This window comes from Magnolia sinica, chromosome 19, assembly GCF_029962835.1.
Source record: "Magnolia sinica isolate HGM2019 chromosome 19, MsV1, whole genome shotgun sequence".
Taxonomy (NCBI): Eukaryota; Viridiplantae; Streptophyta; class Magnoliopsida; order Magnoliales; family Magnoliaceae; genus Magnolia; species Magnolia sinica.
In genome coordinates this window covers 17,806,771-17,822,385 of record NC_080591.1, presented here as the reverse complement: position 1 = coordinate 17,822,385, position 15,615 = coordinate 17,806,771, and the positions used below count along the sequence as shown (strand labels likewise).

Here is a 15,615-nt window from a genome sequence, read left to right as displayed (position 1 = left end):
GAAAATGCTTTAAAAATGTACTTTATCCTGATAGATAAACATGCACTCGTGCCCGTTCTTTCTTGGTCAACACCACAGTCATACTTCACCCACTTGTTTTTAACTCGTGGTGTCTCTTCCACCATACACGTGTCAACCTAACCGTCAGTATCATGGCCCCTATGTGGATGGAGAATACATTGAAATTTACACTGATCGAAGAATGTTGACCACCTGGGCTGCTGACCGTTCTAATTTTTTAACTGTCTGTTTGATAGTGACCACTTGGAAAGCTAGATAGCTCTGTGAGTATGAATTTTCGGCTCTGATCCATCCACGATTGGTCTTTAAATTTGAATGGTCTCGCCTGTGTCGGCCATATATGCGATGGATTAGATGACCAAGCTTCCAAAGTAGTGGTGAACAAGCACGGTAGTACTTTCTTCTTCTTTTCCATATCGGTGTTTAGATAACCCGTGCGTTTGAGGACCCAGCACATCCACACTCAGAGACATGTGCCCGACACGGACGCGGCTTCGGTGGATCCCCATATCCACCGAGGTCGGTGAATCCCTCACTGTGGGGCCCACTGTGATGTATGTTCCTTACATCCATGCCATCCATCCGTTTTGACAGCTCATTTTAGGGCATGATTCGAAAATAGAAGCAAATCCAAACCATAGATGGACTAAACCAAAGTAAACAAGGGTGATGGAATACCCACCATTAGAAACTTCCCGGGGTCACCGGAATATTTATTTTCCATACAACCTGTTAATAAGGTAGAAAAGACATGGATGAAGGAAGCACATAAATATCAGCTTGATCCAAAACTTTTGTGGGCCACAAGAAGTGTTTAATTGTCAATCAGCGCTGTTTTCTGTGGTGTGGTCCACCTGATATTTCTATATTCTTCATTTTTTTGTATATTCATCTAGAATGAATTTTTTTTTAAAGAATGAACGGCATGGATTTAAGGTACATACATCAAGGTGAGCCCCAAGGGGAGTGATCCACAGACTTCGGGATCCATGGAAGCCGCGCCCGCCCGACACCGCATGCATGTGGGAGATTCAAGTTGTCCATTACATGGGCTTAATCATTAAATGTCCTCGATCCTTAGCCTAAAATCAAGCTGGTCCAATAGTAGGGTGGGCCACACTGCAAGAGAGTAGATAGACAAAGTCTTATCTAGATTGATCGAATGAATTCCGCCAGCCCGTAGACATCTGTAATCAAGGTACATATCTTGCCGGTGGTTGGTTGAGCTAACTTGACTTTTAGTCAAGGGCATGTAAATGCCAGGACCACCGGATGGACGAGTGAGATCTTGATGACCTAGTCTTCAGACCCAACTATTAAGTTTGTGTATTTCAATACTAGGAAAATAAAACAAAATTCTCCCTAGTGCCTGTTTCTTGAATCCATTGGATTAGAAGAAAAACATAAAATCTCTCTTCGGCCTTTTTCTTGAATTCGGATTTTTTGCTTGTCACAAATATAAAGTTTTTGTTTTGCATTGTGATCGGTCCACAACATCACTGACATTATCAGCACTACTGGATTAGATGCAGTCTTTGATGATGTGGGGCCAATCATATTACAACAAATAGGAAATGCCTGTTTGTAACAAGTTGAGAATCCGGACTTCTCTTTCTTTAGCCTGGACTGGGGGAGAACCCAAACCTGGACGGTTTTTCTTCTTCTTTCAGAGGGTCGTGAGTCCAATCATCCTTATAGGTAGAGCCGACCGTGAGGATCACTTAATGCAAAAAATCAATCCTATTCCATTATCAAATGAGCCATAGGTTGAGCCCACCGTGAAGGTCTAAAGGCCAATCATCCTTATATGTTGAGCCCACCGTGAGGATCACTTAATGCAAAAAATCAATCCTATTCCATTATCAAATGAGCCATGGGTTGAGCCCACCGTGAGGGTCTAAAGTCCAATCATCCTTATAGGTTGAGCCCACCATGAGGATCACTTAATGCAAAAAATCAATCCCATTCCATTATCAAATGAGCCATAACATAGAAAACAATGTATGATAAATAGTAAAATACAATTGTACTCTACTTGATCAATGGATAGGGCTGATTTTTTTGCATGAAATGTTCTCTACTTGATCAGTGGATAGGGCTGACTTTTGCATAAAGTGATCCTCATGGTGGGGCCAATTCATTTTGTTGAATATCCCATGCACTTAGTGAGTTAGAAGTCATTCACAGGGTGGTCCATAACATGTGATTCAACCGATTGAAATTGAGACCTTCACACACACATTCGTGAATGTCCCTAGTAATTTTGTACAAAATCTCAAAAAATTTCCACTGATAAATGTCAATCAATTTGATAGTCAACTAACCGAATGAGTGTAATTTTTCATTTTTGACCGTCCAATAAATGTCCACCAATAAATTTGGTCCTCATTTCAAATTTCTCAGTTATTTTAAATTTCAATTATTTTCAATCTCACTAATTTTTTCCAAATTTCATTTTTTCAAACTTCTCAAATTTTTTTTTTTTTAAATCTTAATTTCTCACTCAAAATCTTTTTTTTTTTTTTTTTTTTTTTTTTAAATCAGACCTCTCGTTTCTTTCAAACTTCGAAATTACATTCTTTTTATGAAACTTTTCAACTTTTTTTCAAAATACAAAATCTCAATTTCATATTAAAAATCTCAAAAATTTTCAATATTAAATTATTTTTCAAACTAATCAATTTTTTGCAAACTGCCAAAAAAAAAAAAATTTAATATCAAAAATTTTCAACATCTCAATTTCTTTTCTTTCCAAAATCTCAAATTTTCTCAAACAATGTTTTTAAAAAAAGCCTTTTGAACTTTATTTATCAAAATCACAATTTTTTTAACTTCTCAATTTTCTTTTTCAAAACATTTTTTTATCAGACTTCTCATTTTTTTCAAACTTTTCAACTTTTTTTCAAAATACAATTTCAATTTTTTTATTTTATTTTAATGTTTTTTTTCTAAATCTCCATTTCTTCTTCAAAATGTCATTTTTTTTTTTTAAACTTTTTTTTTTTTTTTCAAAATCTCATTTTCTATCAAACTTTTTAATTTTTTCAAAATCAAAAATTTTTCAAACTTATCAATTTCATTCAAACTTCTCAATTGTTTTTCAACTTTTTAATTTTCTTTTTCAAAATGTTAATTTTTTTGTCAAAATCTCGAGGCTTTTTACAATCTAATTTTCTTTTTTAAATTCAAAATCTCAATTTTTCGTAATTATTGTCAGTTTCTTTAACTTCTCAATTTTCCTTTTCAAAATGTCAATTTATTGTCAAAATCTCAATTTTTTAAATCTCACTTTTTTTAAAAATTCTATTTTTTTTTTTCAAACTACTCAAATATTTTATTTTAAAAAAAAAAATCACAAATTTTTTACTGAACTTTTTATTTTTTTCAAAATACAAAATCTCAAAAAAAAATTTCAATATCTAATTAATTTTCAAAGTTATCAATTTTTTTAAGAAAAGTGCCACTTTTTATTAAATGTCAATTTTTTGTAACATTTCAGTTTTTCTTTCAAATATCAATTCTTTTCAAAATCTCAATTTTTCTCAAACATTATTACTTTTTTTTTTTTTTTTTCCAACTTTTGAACCTTATTCATTATCACAAAAATTTTAAACTTTTTAAATTTTTTTTTTCATAATATCACCTTTTTTTTTCCCAAAATTATCAACTTTATTCAAACTTCTTAATTTTTTTCAAAATCTAGATTTTTATTAAATTACATTTTAAAAAAATATATATCAATTTTTCTCAAACATTGTCAATTGTTTTTTTAAACTTCTCAATTTTCTTTTTCAAAATGTCAATTATTTATTAAAATCTCGATTTTTAATAAAATACTAAGGATGCATAGTGGGATTTTTCATGTGATATTGCAAAGCATTTAAATATCAGTTTTGAAGTAAAATAATAATAGCAGTAATACTAATAATAATAATAATAATAATAATAATAATAATAAGAAATAATTCCACTCAATCGATCCAAAAATAAAAAAATAAAAATTGATGCATTCAATTTATTGATTTAAAAAAAAAAAAACTTAGATACAAATAAATATAACTAAGCCACTGAAATTCTATTAAAAATAACTATCTAGACTACAATAAAGTAAAATTTTCACCAAACTCTACAACAAAAAACAAAAAACAAAATAAAATAAATAGAGCATTGGGGCAAAAGTGAACTTGTGACGAACCATGATCCGTCTCAAAAGCAAATAAAATCCGTCGCTATATGTTTTAAGTTGATCCGTTGCAAATCTCCTTTTAGCGACAGACATTCTGTCGCTAAATCCTGCCATAACCACCAATTTCCATTAAAAGGATGCGTGCGAGGGACATTTCCATTAGCGACAGAAAAAGTCCGTTGTTAGCTTCTCTTTTTTTTGAATGCTTTTGGTACAGTGAAAATGTATAGTAAATCACAAAACTCAGGTTCATCCAACTATCCCCTTTAAAAAAATGTTGAGGGTCGAATATTGCATATCAGACCCAGTTGTTACCTGGATTTACAAACATAGTATTGTTTAAAGACCTGATTTAATCGTGTTTGTAATGCAGGGTGTGTTTAAGAGCCTGGACTGAAAAAGGGTGGTAAATGCATGGATTTGACGCTCCAGAAGCACCAAGGCAAGGAACGGACTCTAGGAGACCAAGAGCGACGGAATTATACACCAGGGGTCCGTGAAAATCGAGAAATTGAAGCTCAAGTGGCCTGAAAAGTGTCCAGAATGCAAGATCATAGGGTTCCCACCATCTGATCAGTTCAAGACTTCATACGTGGCCTGAGGACCATAAAGTAACCGTACACGTCAAATTTCAACCATTGGATTCCTCTGGAAGTGGCCCAACGCTTAGATCAGCCCATAAACCATTGATTTTGGGCCCACCTGAGATCTGGATGTGCTTCAATCTTGGGCTCAATTGTTTAAATGAGCTGACAAAATGGATAGACGGAGCGGATCTCTCAAAAACATCATAATGGACCCCATTGGGGTGTGTGTGTGCATAGTGCATAAGTGCACTGGCCGTGCACAGGAACGAGAAGTCGGTCAAACCGACTTTTGACCGTCTTCTTCTTCCAATTTCAACAAAACGCACAGCGTTTTACGCCGTGCATTGCGTTTCTCAATAGTGGGCCCCACTCGCTCTCCAGATGGAAAATCTGGACCATTCATCCTATTCCCAGGGTCCATGTTACCATGGCCTAGGTGAAAAAGATTCGAGATACATCGAAAATCAATTTTCGAGCGTTAAAACGGACGATAGACGGTGGAAGAGAAACATCGGTGGACCACACCAACACTCGACAAAAACCAGTCCTTCCTGACTGGAATTTCGTCACGCATCTAATGGACGGCATGGATTTTTCTGTAGACGTCAAAAATGGGCCCCACCAAGAGTCCAGCGGCAACAATGCGGGCTCTGTTTACGCAGCCCGCGCGCGACCGTGAAAACTGGAGCTTGTGGGGCATCCCGTGATCTCTATCACTGCCGGATTGCCGATCCAAACCATCCAAAATCCTTATAAGTGGGTCTTTACCCCAACCAAGAAGCCAAAATCGGAGCTTAGGACGTTCATCCATCTCAAACTTCATTCAAACGCAAACTGTTTTGCGTTCTTACGCAGGCTGGCTGCGAAGCTTTCCGCAGCCTAATCCCTTCAGGACTCCACAGCACCAGGGGGGCTTTTCCATCTTTAAAAAGGATAAAAGGAGAGAAGGGAGGACGGCCATAGGATCATCTTTGGTTGGAAGAAAGGAGGATGTGAAGAAGAGAGTGCAGTTGGGGGGCTGCTGCTGCTATGCACGGCTGAGGATAAAAGAAAAAAAAAAAAGAAAACAGGGAGTTGGGGCTGCTGTTGGGAACGTGGGAAGCGTGAGGAGGAAAGGAAGAAAAAAAATAAAAGAAGAAAGGAAGAGGGAGCGCTGGAGCAGAGGCCGGTTTTACTGGGTTTTTTCTCTCTCTCCTTCTTGTTCTTTTCTTTTCCTTTTTATTTTTATTTTGTTGTTTAATCAGCCCATCCATGTGTGGCTAATCCTTTTAGCTAGGGCTAAGAGGTGAAGCCTGTAGCGAGATGGGAGACACTATTTCCTACTTTTCATTTAAATTTATGAACTGAAATTGGTTTTGAGTTGATTATTAAAAGAATATTTTCTCAGTCTTTAATGGTCTGTTGTGAGTGAAATTACAATGGGTTTACAATGACTTTGAATATCTCTTTTTTCTCTTTTGATGTTTATGACGTCAGGAGGCCCTGTTGTTCACCATCGTCTCCTGGGCATGGTTGGATGATAGTACTCTTCCTAACTTTCATGTACTTTCGATTGGTTGGCAATTGGTTTAATCTCGTTATTTACTTTGTCTCCTGGGCATGGTAGGATGATGGAATCCATTCTAATTCATATACCTTTCATCTCTTGAAAACCAGATAAAGTAAGTTCAGTTTGAATTCCATAATCCTTGATGTAGGCATAAGATCTCCCTGATTTCTACAAGTGGATCCTCTGAATCCCTAGTTTTCCTTCCTCAGAATTCCTTAAAGTTTTAGATAATTATTCCACAATTGTTTCTTAAATTCTATTTGGTTTAGATCACATCTTAGTCTAGTTCTAGTTCTACTTGGTTTCAGATAACGTACAGGTATCAGTCCCTGTGGATTCGACCTCGGTCTTACCGAGTTTATTACTACATCACAACCCTATACTTGGGGAGTGAACAAGTTTTTGGCGCCGTTGCCGGGGACTGACGGTTACGATTTTCTGAAATTAATTGGTTTTAGGATTAGTTTAAGATTAGGATTTTACTAACCTTAGTATTTATTTATTTATTTATTTTTATTTGAGTTCAAAACTAACTTGTTTCCTGTTTTATAGGATCTGGACATAAGTTTCTCAATTGGTAATTCCTTCCTAATCTCTCTACTTTTTCATATTTTTAGAATTAGGGTTTAAATTTTAGAAATTTTCTAATTCTAACACTTTTAGAATCTAATTTATTTTATTTTTAGAATTTAGGTTATTTCTTTCCCTTCTTAGAAATTAACTTTCTATTTTTGTTTTATTTTAGTAACTTTCTAATTTTAACTCTTTTAAAATCTAATTTGTTTCCTAAATTAGTTTTAAAATTTTTTTAGAAACTAACCTTCTTATTTTGTAGGCCTTTAAGATAGAAATCTCTAATTCGGTACACTCCTTCCCTACTTTCTATTTTTCAATTCTCTTTTAGTAATTTACTTTCTAGTTTAGGACTCTCCTAATTTATTTTAGAAATTTTCATCTTCTTTTAGGAATTCTTTCTTTTAGAAGCTAGTTCACTTCTATCTTTCTTTTAAGGATTGTTTTTCTCCTTTTTAGAATCTAACTTATTCTTGTTTTATTTTGCAGGTCCTTAACTTAGGGGCTTCAATTTGGTAATTTCTTTCCAACTCTCCCTCTCTTTCTTTCTAGATTTTCTTTTCCTTTCTTAGGATTAGGTTTTTAATTAAGGGCTGCGAGTGTTTTCATGCCCAAGTGGGCCCGTGACGACACTCGACGTCTCTTGACTGAAGGAGGATTGGTTGAGGGGTTGACTATCCATCGCAGGACTAGACACCGCTCGAAATCCCCTGAGTTAACTGAGGTTATGGCTGAAGACCAACCTCCTCCACTTCCACCTAGGGTAGAGGATACCCAAGATGAGAATGAGGTGCAACAGGCACCCCCGCCTCGTACTTTACGAGATTATCTACAACCGGCGGAACCGGCGGGAGTGAGTATGCCCTCATGCATGATTTTTCCTGAAAACACAGGACAAATGGACATCAAGCCAGGAGTTATCCAACTCCTTCCCAAATTCCATGGACTTGAATCAGAAAGTCCATATTTACATTTGAAAGAGTTCGATGAGATTATAGCTACATTATGTTTTCCTAATATATCTGAGGATACAATTAGGCTGAAACTCTTTCCTTTTTCCTTAAAAGAGAAAGCTAAGACGTGGTTACATTTACTGCGTCCTAGATCCATTGGCACATGGAACGATATGCAGAGGGAATTCATAAAAAAATTCTTCCCACATCATAAAACAATTATCCTCAGAAAAGCGATCATGAACTTTGCCCAAAAGGAAGATGAAACATTCTTCCAATGTTGGGAAAGGTTCAAAGATTTGGTCAGTTCATGCCCACAACACGGATTTGAAATGTGGCGCATTACAAATTTTTTCTACGATGGACTGACATCTTCCATGTGCCAAATGGTCGAGACAATGTGTAATGGAGAGTTCATCAACAAAGATGTTGACGAGGTATGGGATTACCTCGATAGTCTCGCTGAAAAAACACAATCATGCGACTATTACCCAATGGCGAACACCACGTCTAGGCCGACTCAATTAAAGGAAAAAGGTGGATTATATCTCTTGAAAGAAGAGGATGATCTCAAGTGTAAAGTGACTACGCTCATAAGGAAAGTTGAGGCCATGGAAGGAAAGAAGGATAAGGTCAATGAAATTGTTTGCGGCATCTGTGATTGCAACATTCACACAACTGAAAACTGTCCTACAATACCCACCTTTCGAGGAGTGTTGAATGAACAAGCCAATGCCGTAAATAATTATCAAAGACCTTTTACTGGACCTAACTCCAACACATACAATCCTGGCTGGAAAAATCATCCAAACTTTAGTTGGAGGAATGGACAAACGACGACTCCTCCAGGCTTCTTTAATCAAAATCCTAATCAAGTGAAACCTCAAGAGGAACCAGTTCAAAATCCCATACAAGAGCTGGCTCAGGTAATGCGGGGAATTATAGATTTTATGCAAAAGATAGACTCTCGTATGACGGTTATAGAAAAGGGGATGCTTCCTACACAACCTCTCCCCAATCCTAAACCGCAGTACGAGAGTAATGATCCCAGCTCTTCAAATCAAATGGGGCATGCTAAATCCATCACCACTCTTAGGAGTGGGAAGATCATTGATAAAACTCTTCCGGTTAGGCCCGAAAAGCCTCAAGAACCAAAAGAGGACAACAATGATGGATCCAGTGATGCCCCACAAAAAGTAGAACCGGAACTTCTAGAGAAGCCAGTTGCTCCATTCCCCCAACGGTTGGTTTCACCAAAACCTCTCTCTAACTCTCAGGATATCCTAGAGGTGTTGAAACAGGTGAAAGTCAACATTCCTCTACTTGATGTCGTTAAACAGATACCTTCATATGCCAAATTCCTAAAAGACTTATGCACGACCAAGCGACGGAAAATTATTCAAAAGAAAATCTTCTTGACTGAGAAAGTGAGTGCCATCCTGAAGCAAGACGTGCTGCAGAAATTCAAGGATCCCGGTAGCCCAACCATATCATATGTAATCGGGAACCATCGAATTGATCACGCACTTCTTGACTTAGGAGCGAGCGTCAATCTGATTCCCTACTCGGTATACAAACAGTTAGGTTTAGGTGAATTAAAACCCACCCTAACCACACTACAACTTGCTGATCGCTCTGTTTGTGTACCAAGAGGGATAATTGAGGATGTGTTGGTCCAAGTTGATAGATTTTACTACCCTGTAGACTTTATCATCCTGGACACCGAAGCCATCAATAACATGAGCACTCAGATTCCCGTCATTCTTGGTCGCCCATTCCTTGCCACGTCAAATGCAATTATCAATTACAGGAATGGTATCATGACTATGTCTTTTGGAAATTTGACATTGGAGTCAAACATTTTTTTCAATAACGGCAGCAACTCAGAGGATGATGACGATTTCCACGACATTAACATGATTGACTCTTTCGTGGAAGATACGACACCTCTGACCTTATCCTCCGACCATCTAGAGACGTGCCTGGCCCACTCCCATGATTTTGATGATGACATGATTAGGGAGACGTGCGCTTTACTTGATACTGCACCGGTACTTGAAGTTAACTGATGGAGGCCACAATTTGAAGAATTACCACAAACTGATGTAGTGCCTCTACCGTCTAACCTCAAGCCGCCGAAGCTTGACCTAAAACCTTTGCCCTCTGATTTGAAATATGCATATTTGGGTCAAGATGAGACATACCCGGTGGTGATCTCTGCCCACCTGGAGAAAGAACAGGAGAGTATGCTTATATCTACTCTCATTGAGCATAAAGGAGCCTTGGGATGGACGATAGCGGACCTCAAAGGAATCGATCTATCGATTTGTACTCACCACATATATCTTGAGGATAATGCAAAAACCGCTCGGCAACCACAACGTAGATTAAATCCAAACATGAAGGAAGTGGTTAAAGCCGAGGTTTTTAAACTACTGGACGTGGGTATTATATACCCTATATCTGATAGTCAATGGGTGAGTCCAACTCAAGTGGTCCCTAAGAAGTCTGGAATCACCATTGTAGCCAATGCTAATAATGAACTCATGCCAACTAGAGTCACTACTGGTTGGAGAATGTGCATTGACTACAGGAAGTTGAATATCGTCACGAGGAAAGACCACTTTCCTTTACCATTCATTGATCAGATCCTGGAAAGGTTAGCCGGTCATTCCTATTACAGTTTCCTTGACGGGTATTCGGGCTACAACCAGATAGAGATAGCGCCTGAAGACCAGGAAAAGACCACATTTACATGTCCCTATGGCACCTTTGCTTATCGAAGGATGCCATTCGGACTATGTAATGCCCCTGCCACCTTTCAGCGATGTATGCTTAGTATCTTTTCTGATATGGTGGGGCAATATCTAGAGGTCTTCATGGACGATTTCTCTGTTTACGGTCCATCTTTCAGCAAGTGCTTGGAAAGTCTTAAATGTGTGCTGAAAAGATGTGAAGAAAAGAACCTGGTACTTAATTGGGAGAAGTGTCATTTCATGGTTCAAAAGGGAATTGTCCTTGGGCATATCATCTCGTCCAAAGGAATCGAGGTAGATAAGGCAAAAATCGATCTTATCTCTAACCTACCTCCACCCAAGAACATCAGAGACGTGCGATCCTTCTTAGGACACGCAGGATTTTACCGGCGATTCATAAAAGACTTTAGTCTTCTTTCTCGTCCTTTATGTAATCTTCTTCAAAAGGATGCTCCGTACGAGTGGACTGAGCAATGCCAGGAAGCTTTTACCAAGCTTAAGGGCACGTTAACCACTGCACCTATCATGCAGCCACCCGACTGGAGTTTTCCTTTTGAGCTTATGTGCGACGCTTCTGATTATGCTCTTGGGGCGGTCCTAGGCCAGAGAAAAGATAAGAAGCCCTACGTCAGTCATTACGCAAGTAGGACTCTAAATCCTGCCCAAGTGAACTACTCGACTACGGAAAAGGAACTCTTAGCCGTAGTGTTCGCCTTGGACAAATTTAGGTCCTACCTGATCGGATCCAAGATCATTATCTATATAGATCATGCGGCACTGAAGTATCTTCTTTCTAAGAATGATTCTAAGCCCCGCTTGATACGATGGATCCTTCTACTCCAAGAATTTGATTTGGAAATTAAAGATAAAAAGAGAGTAGAGAACGTAGTGGCCGATCACCTTTCTCCCCTTAATACCTCTGATTCCCTTGAGGTGACCCATATTAATGACATGTTTCCTGATGAACAGCTATTCAGAGTCTCCCATTCACCTTGGTTCACTGATATTGCTAATTATCTTGCTACAGGTGCCATACCGACATAGTGGACTGCGCAAGATAAGAAGAAATTTTTCACCGAGGTGCGCAACTTTTTCTGGGATGATCCTTATTTATTTAAATATTGCCCAGACTAAATTCTAAGGAGATGTGTACCAGACGATGAGCATTAGAGCGTCATCTCCTTCTGTCACTCAGAGGCCTGTGGTGGTCACTTTTCTGCTAAAAAGACCACGGCCAAGATTCTGCAGTGTGGCTTTTACTGGCCCACTATGTTTAGGGACACTCATGAGTTTTGCAAAGCTTGTGAGCATTGTTAGAAATTGGGAGCATTGTCCCGACGAAATATGATGCCTTTGAATCCCGTCCTTATCATTGAAGCATTTGATTGCTGGGGCATCGATTTCATGAGACCATTCCCCCAATCGTTTGGAAATCTGTACATTTTGCTCGCCGTGGATTATGTCACCAAATGGGTCGAATCGATTCCGTGTCGAAAGAATGACCATCGCACGGTCATTAAATTCCTAAAAGAAAACATCCTTTCTCGATTCGGAACACCTCGAGCCATCATTAGTGATGGGGGCTCACACTTCTGTAATAAACTATTTGAGAGTTTAATGAAGAAATACGGTATCTCTCATAAGGTGAGCACCCCATACCATCCTCAGACAAGTGGACAAGCTGAGATTTCCAATAGGGAGATCAAACACATTTTGGAGAAAATGGTTAACCCAGATCGTAAGGATTGGTCAATCCGATTGACCGATGCCTTATGGCATACCGTACTGCATTTAAAACTCCTATTGGAATGTCTCCCTTTAGACTTGTCTATGGGAAGGCTTGTCACTTGCCTGTGGAGCCGGAACATAAAGCGTACTGGGCGATCAAAAATCTTAATTTCAATCTGGATAACGCTGGCTCGCTACGCAAACTTCAATTGAATGAATTGGAGGAAATCCGGAATGATGCGTACGATAATTCGAGAATTTACAAGGACAAGATGAAAGCATTTCATGACCAACACATTTTGCGAAAATCATTCACGCCTGGTCAGAAGGTCCTTTTGTACAATTCTCGATTACATCTCTTTCCGGGTAAGCTTCGATCTCGTTGGACCGGCCCTTACATTGTTATTGTTTTCCTCATGGGGCCGTTGAGATAAGAGATCCCGACAATGGCAAGGAGTTTAAAGTCAATGGCCATCGATTAAAATCATTTGTCGAGAAATTTGATTCAGAGGACATGTCCATGCCTCTGACTGATCCTGTTTACCAGGATTGATCTCCTAGTTATTTGGCGGACCCAGGTTATCAAGATTGATTAATTCATGGTCCATTCTTGTCTAGTTGAAGACGTTAAACTTAGCGCTCCTAGGACGCAACCCAAATTTTCATTCCATTTCACTTTTCTCATTCATTAGTTCAATGTTTGTGGGTAACATTGCTGCAAACCCTCACGAGACTACAACTCGTCCACTAGGGGTAACCTAGGGGTTTAAAGGCTTGTTGCATACGCTAAATGCAATCGAGAGCACCTACGAAAGTGGTATAGGTAGGATTGTATTTTTATTATTTTATTTTACTTCTGTTGGTTTCTCTCTTGTGCTGACCGCTCTTACGTAGAAATCTTTGAAAAGCCTCTTGATTCTCTCATCCAGGTATTATCTTTCCATCACTTCTCATTTACTTTTTGTCCCATGTGCATCGCATGCTTATTTCTTTTACATTGAGGACAATGTAGATTTTAGGTTGGGGGTGGGAGATTAGGTCACCTAATCAGCATTTTCTTGGTCTTGTACAAAAGTTGTGAAAATTTTAAAAATTTTCTGACATTTTGTTGAATTTGAAGTGATTTTGATAACCATCTTGGATTTAAAATTACAAGATAAGTGAAGTTGGTAATTTATGACTCTTAGATTCAGTTATCTATTATATTAGATTTCACAGTTAAGTTTGAAGTATTAATCTATAATTGGAAGTTTTACACATTGATTGAGTTATAAGTTCACGTGTCACATCTCGCTTTCACATTAAGATTTCAGTTTGATATTAAAGGGTTAACTTGGTAATCACTAAGCATGTAAGGAACCAGCTTGGAAAATTTGCTCGTCATGAAAAAAAAAAAAAAAAAAAGAAGAGAGAGAGATACCTTTGGAAAAGGTTAGGCGAATAATTTTCACCATAGGTTTGCTCCCTATAAGTGTGGATTTAATTCTCCTCTCCCTCGATAAAAAAAAAAAAAAAAGAACTGAAAGGCAAATTTTGGTTTAAGTTTTGAGTGTCCTAAATACTGTTTTGATTATCAATGTTATCATAAAAATTATCCATTGGATTTCGTAATGATGATAAGCCGAGATTTTATTATACACTCATGATACTCATTGTTTAGAATTGTTCTAATTAATGCATAAATACTTTAAAGTTGATTATGAAATTTATTGTGCACTTGATTCCAGGAGGAAGTAATATCCAACATTCATGCATCTTAGAATTTTCGAATCTAGACTGTTTTTTTTTTTTCAAAATAAAAAAATCACTTGAGTTCATAAAAATTGTCCTGTATTTCTCAACTTATTTTTTGCATACTTTGCTCGGGACTAGCAAAATGCTGGTTGGGGGTTGTGTTGAGGGTCGAATATTGCATATCAGACCCAGTTGTTACCTGGATTTACAAACATAGTATTGTTTAAAGACCTGATTTAATCGTGTTTGTAATGCAGGGTGTGTTTAAGAGCCTGGACTAAAAAAGGGTGGTAAATGCATGGATTTGACGCTCCAGAAGCACCAAGGCAAGGAACGGACTCTAGGAGACCAAGAGCGACGGAATTATACACCAGGGGTCCGTGAAAATCGAGAAATTGAAGCTCAAGTGGCCTGAAAAGTGTCCAGAATGCAAGATCATAGGGTTCCCACCATCTGATCAGTTCAAGACTTCATACGTGGCCTGAGGACCATAAAGTAATCGTACACGTCAAATTTCAACCATTGGATTCCTCTGGAAGTGGCCCAACACTTAGATTAGTCCATAAACCATTGATTTTGTGCCCACCTGAGATCTGGATGTGCTTCAATCTTGGGCTCAACTGTTTAAATGAGCTGACAAAACGGATAGATGGAGCGGATCTCTCAAAAACATCATAATGGACCCCATTGGGGTGTGTGTGTGCATAGTGCATAAGTGCACTGGCCGTGCACAGGAACAAGAAGTCGGTCAAACCGACTTCTGACTGTCTTCTTCTTCCAATTTCAACAAAACGCACAACGTTTTACGCCGTGCATTGCGTTTCTCAACAGTGGGCCCCACTCGCTCTCCAGATGGAAAATCTGGACCATTCATCCTATTCCCAGGGTCCATGTTACCATGGCCTAGGTGGAAAAGATTCGAGATACATCGGAAATCAATTTTCGAGCGTTAAAACGGACGATAGACGGTGGAAGAGAAACATTGGTGGACCACACCAACACTCGACAAAAACCAGTCCTTCCTAACTGGAATTTCGTCACGCATCTAATGGATGGCATGGATTTTTCCGTAGACATCAAAAATGGGCCCCACCAAGAGTCCAGCGGCAACAATGCAGGCTCTGTTTACGCAGCCCGCGCGCGACCGTGAAAACCGGAGCTTGTGGGGCATCCCGTGATTCTATCACTGCCGGATTGCCGATCCAAACCGTCCAAAATCCTTATAAGTGGGTCTTTACCCCAACCAAGAAGCCAAAATCGGAGCTTAGGACGTTCATCCATCTCAAACTTCATTCAAATGCAAACTGTTTTGCGTTCTTACGCAGGCTGGCTGCGAAGCTTTCCGCAGCCTAATCCCTTCAGGACTCCACAGCACCAGGGGGGCTTTTCCATCTTTAAAAAGGATAAAAGGAGAGAAGGGAGGACGGCCATAGGATCATCTTTGGTTGGAAGAAAGGAGGACGTGAAGAAGAGAGTGCAGTCGGGGGGCTGTTGCTGCTGTGCACGACTGAGGATAAAAGAAAAAAAA

General features: G+C 38.7%; 1 non-coding gene across 1 annotated transcript; it reads right to left on the bottom strand.

The window, feature by feature from the left end:
* Positions 1-8,090: 8,090 nt before the first annotated feature.
* On the bottom strand, positions 8,091-8,197 carry LOC131235942 (small nucleolar RNA R71). Its single transcript, XR_009166453.1, has one exon. It is a non-coding gene; the product is annotated as a small nucleolar RNA R71 (small nucleolar RNA).
* Positions 8,198-15,615: the final 7,418 nt, after the last annotated feature.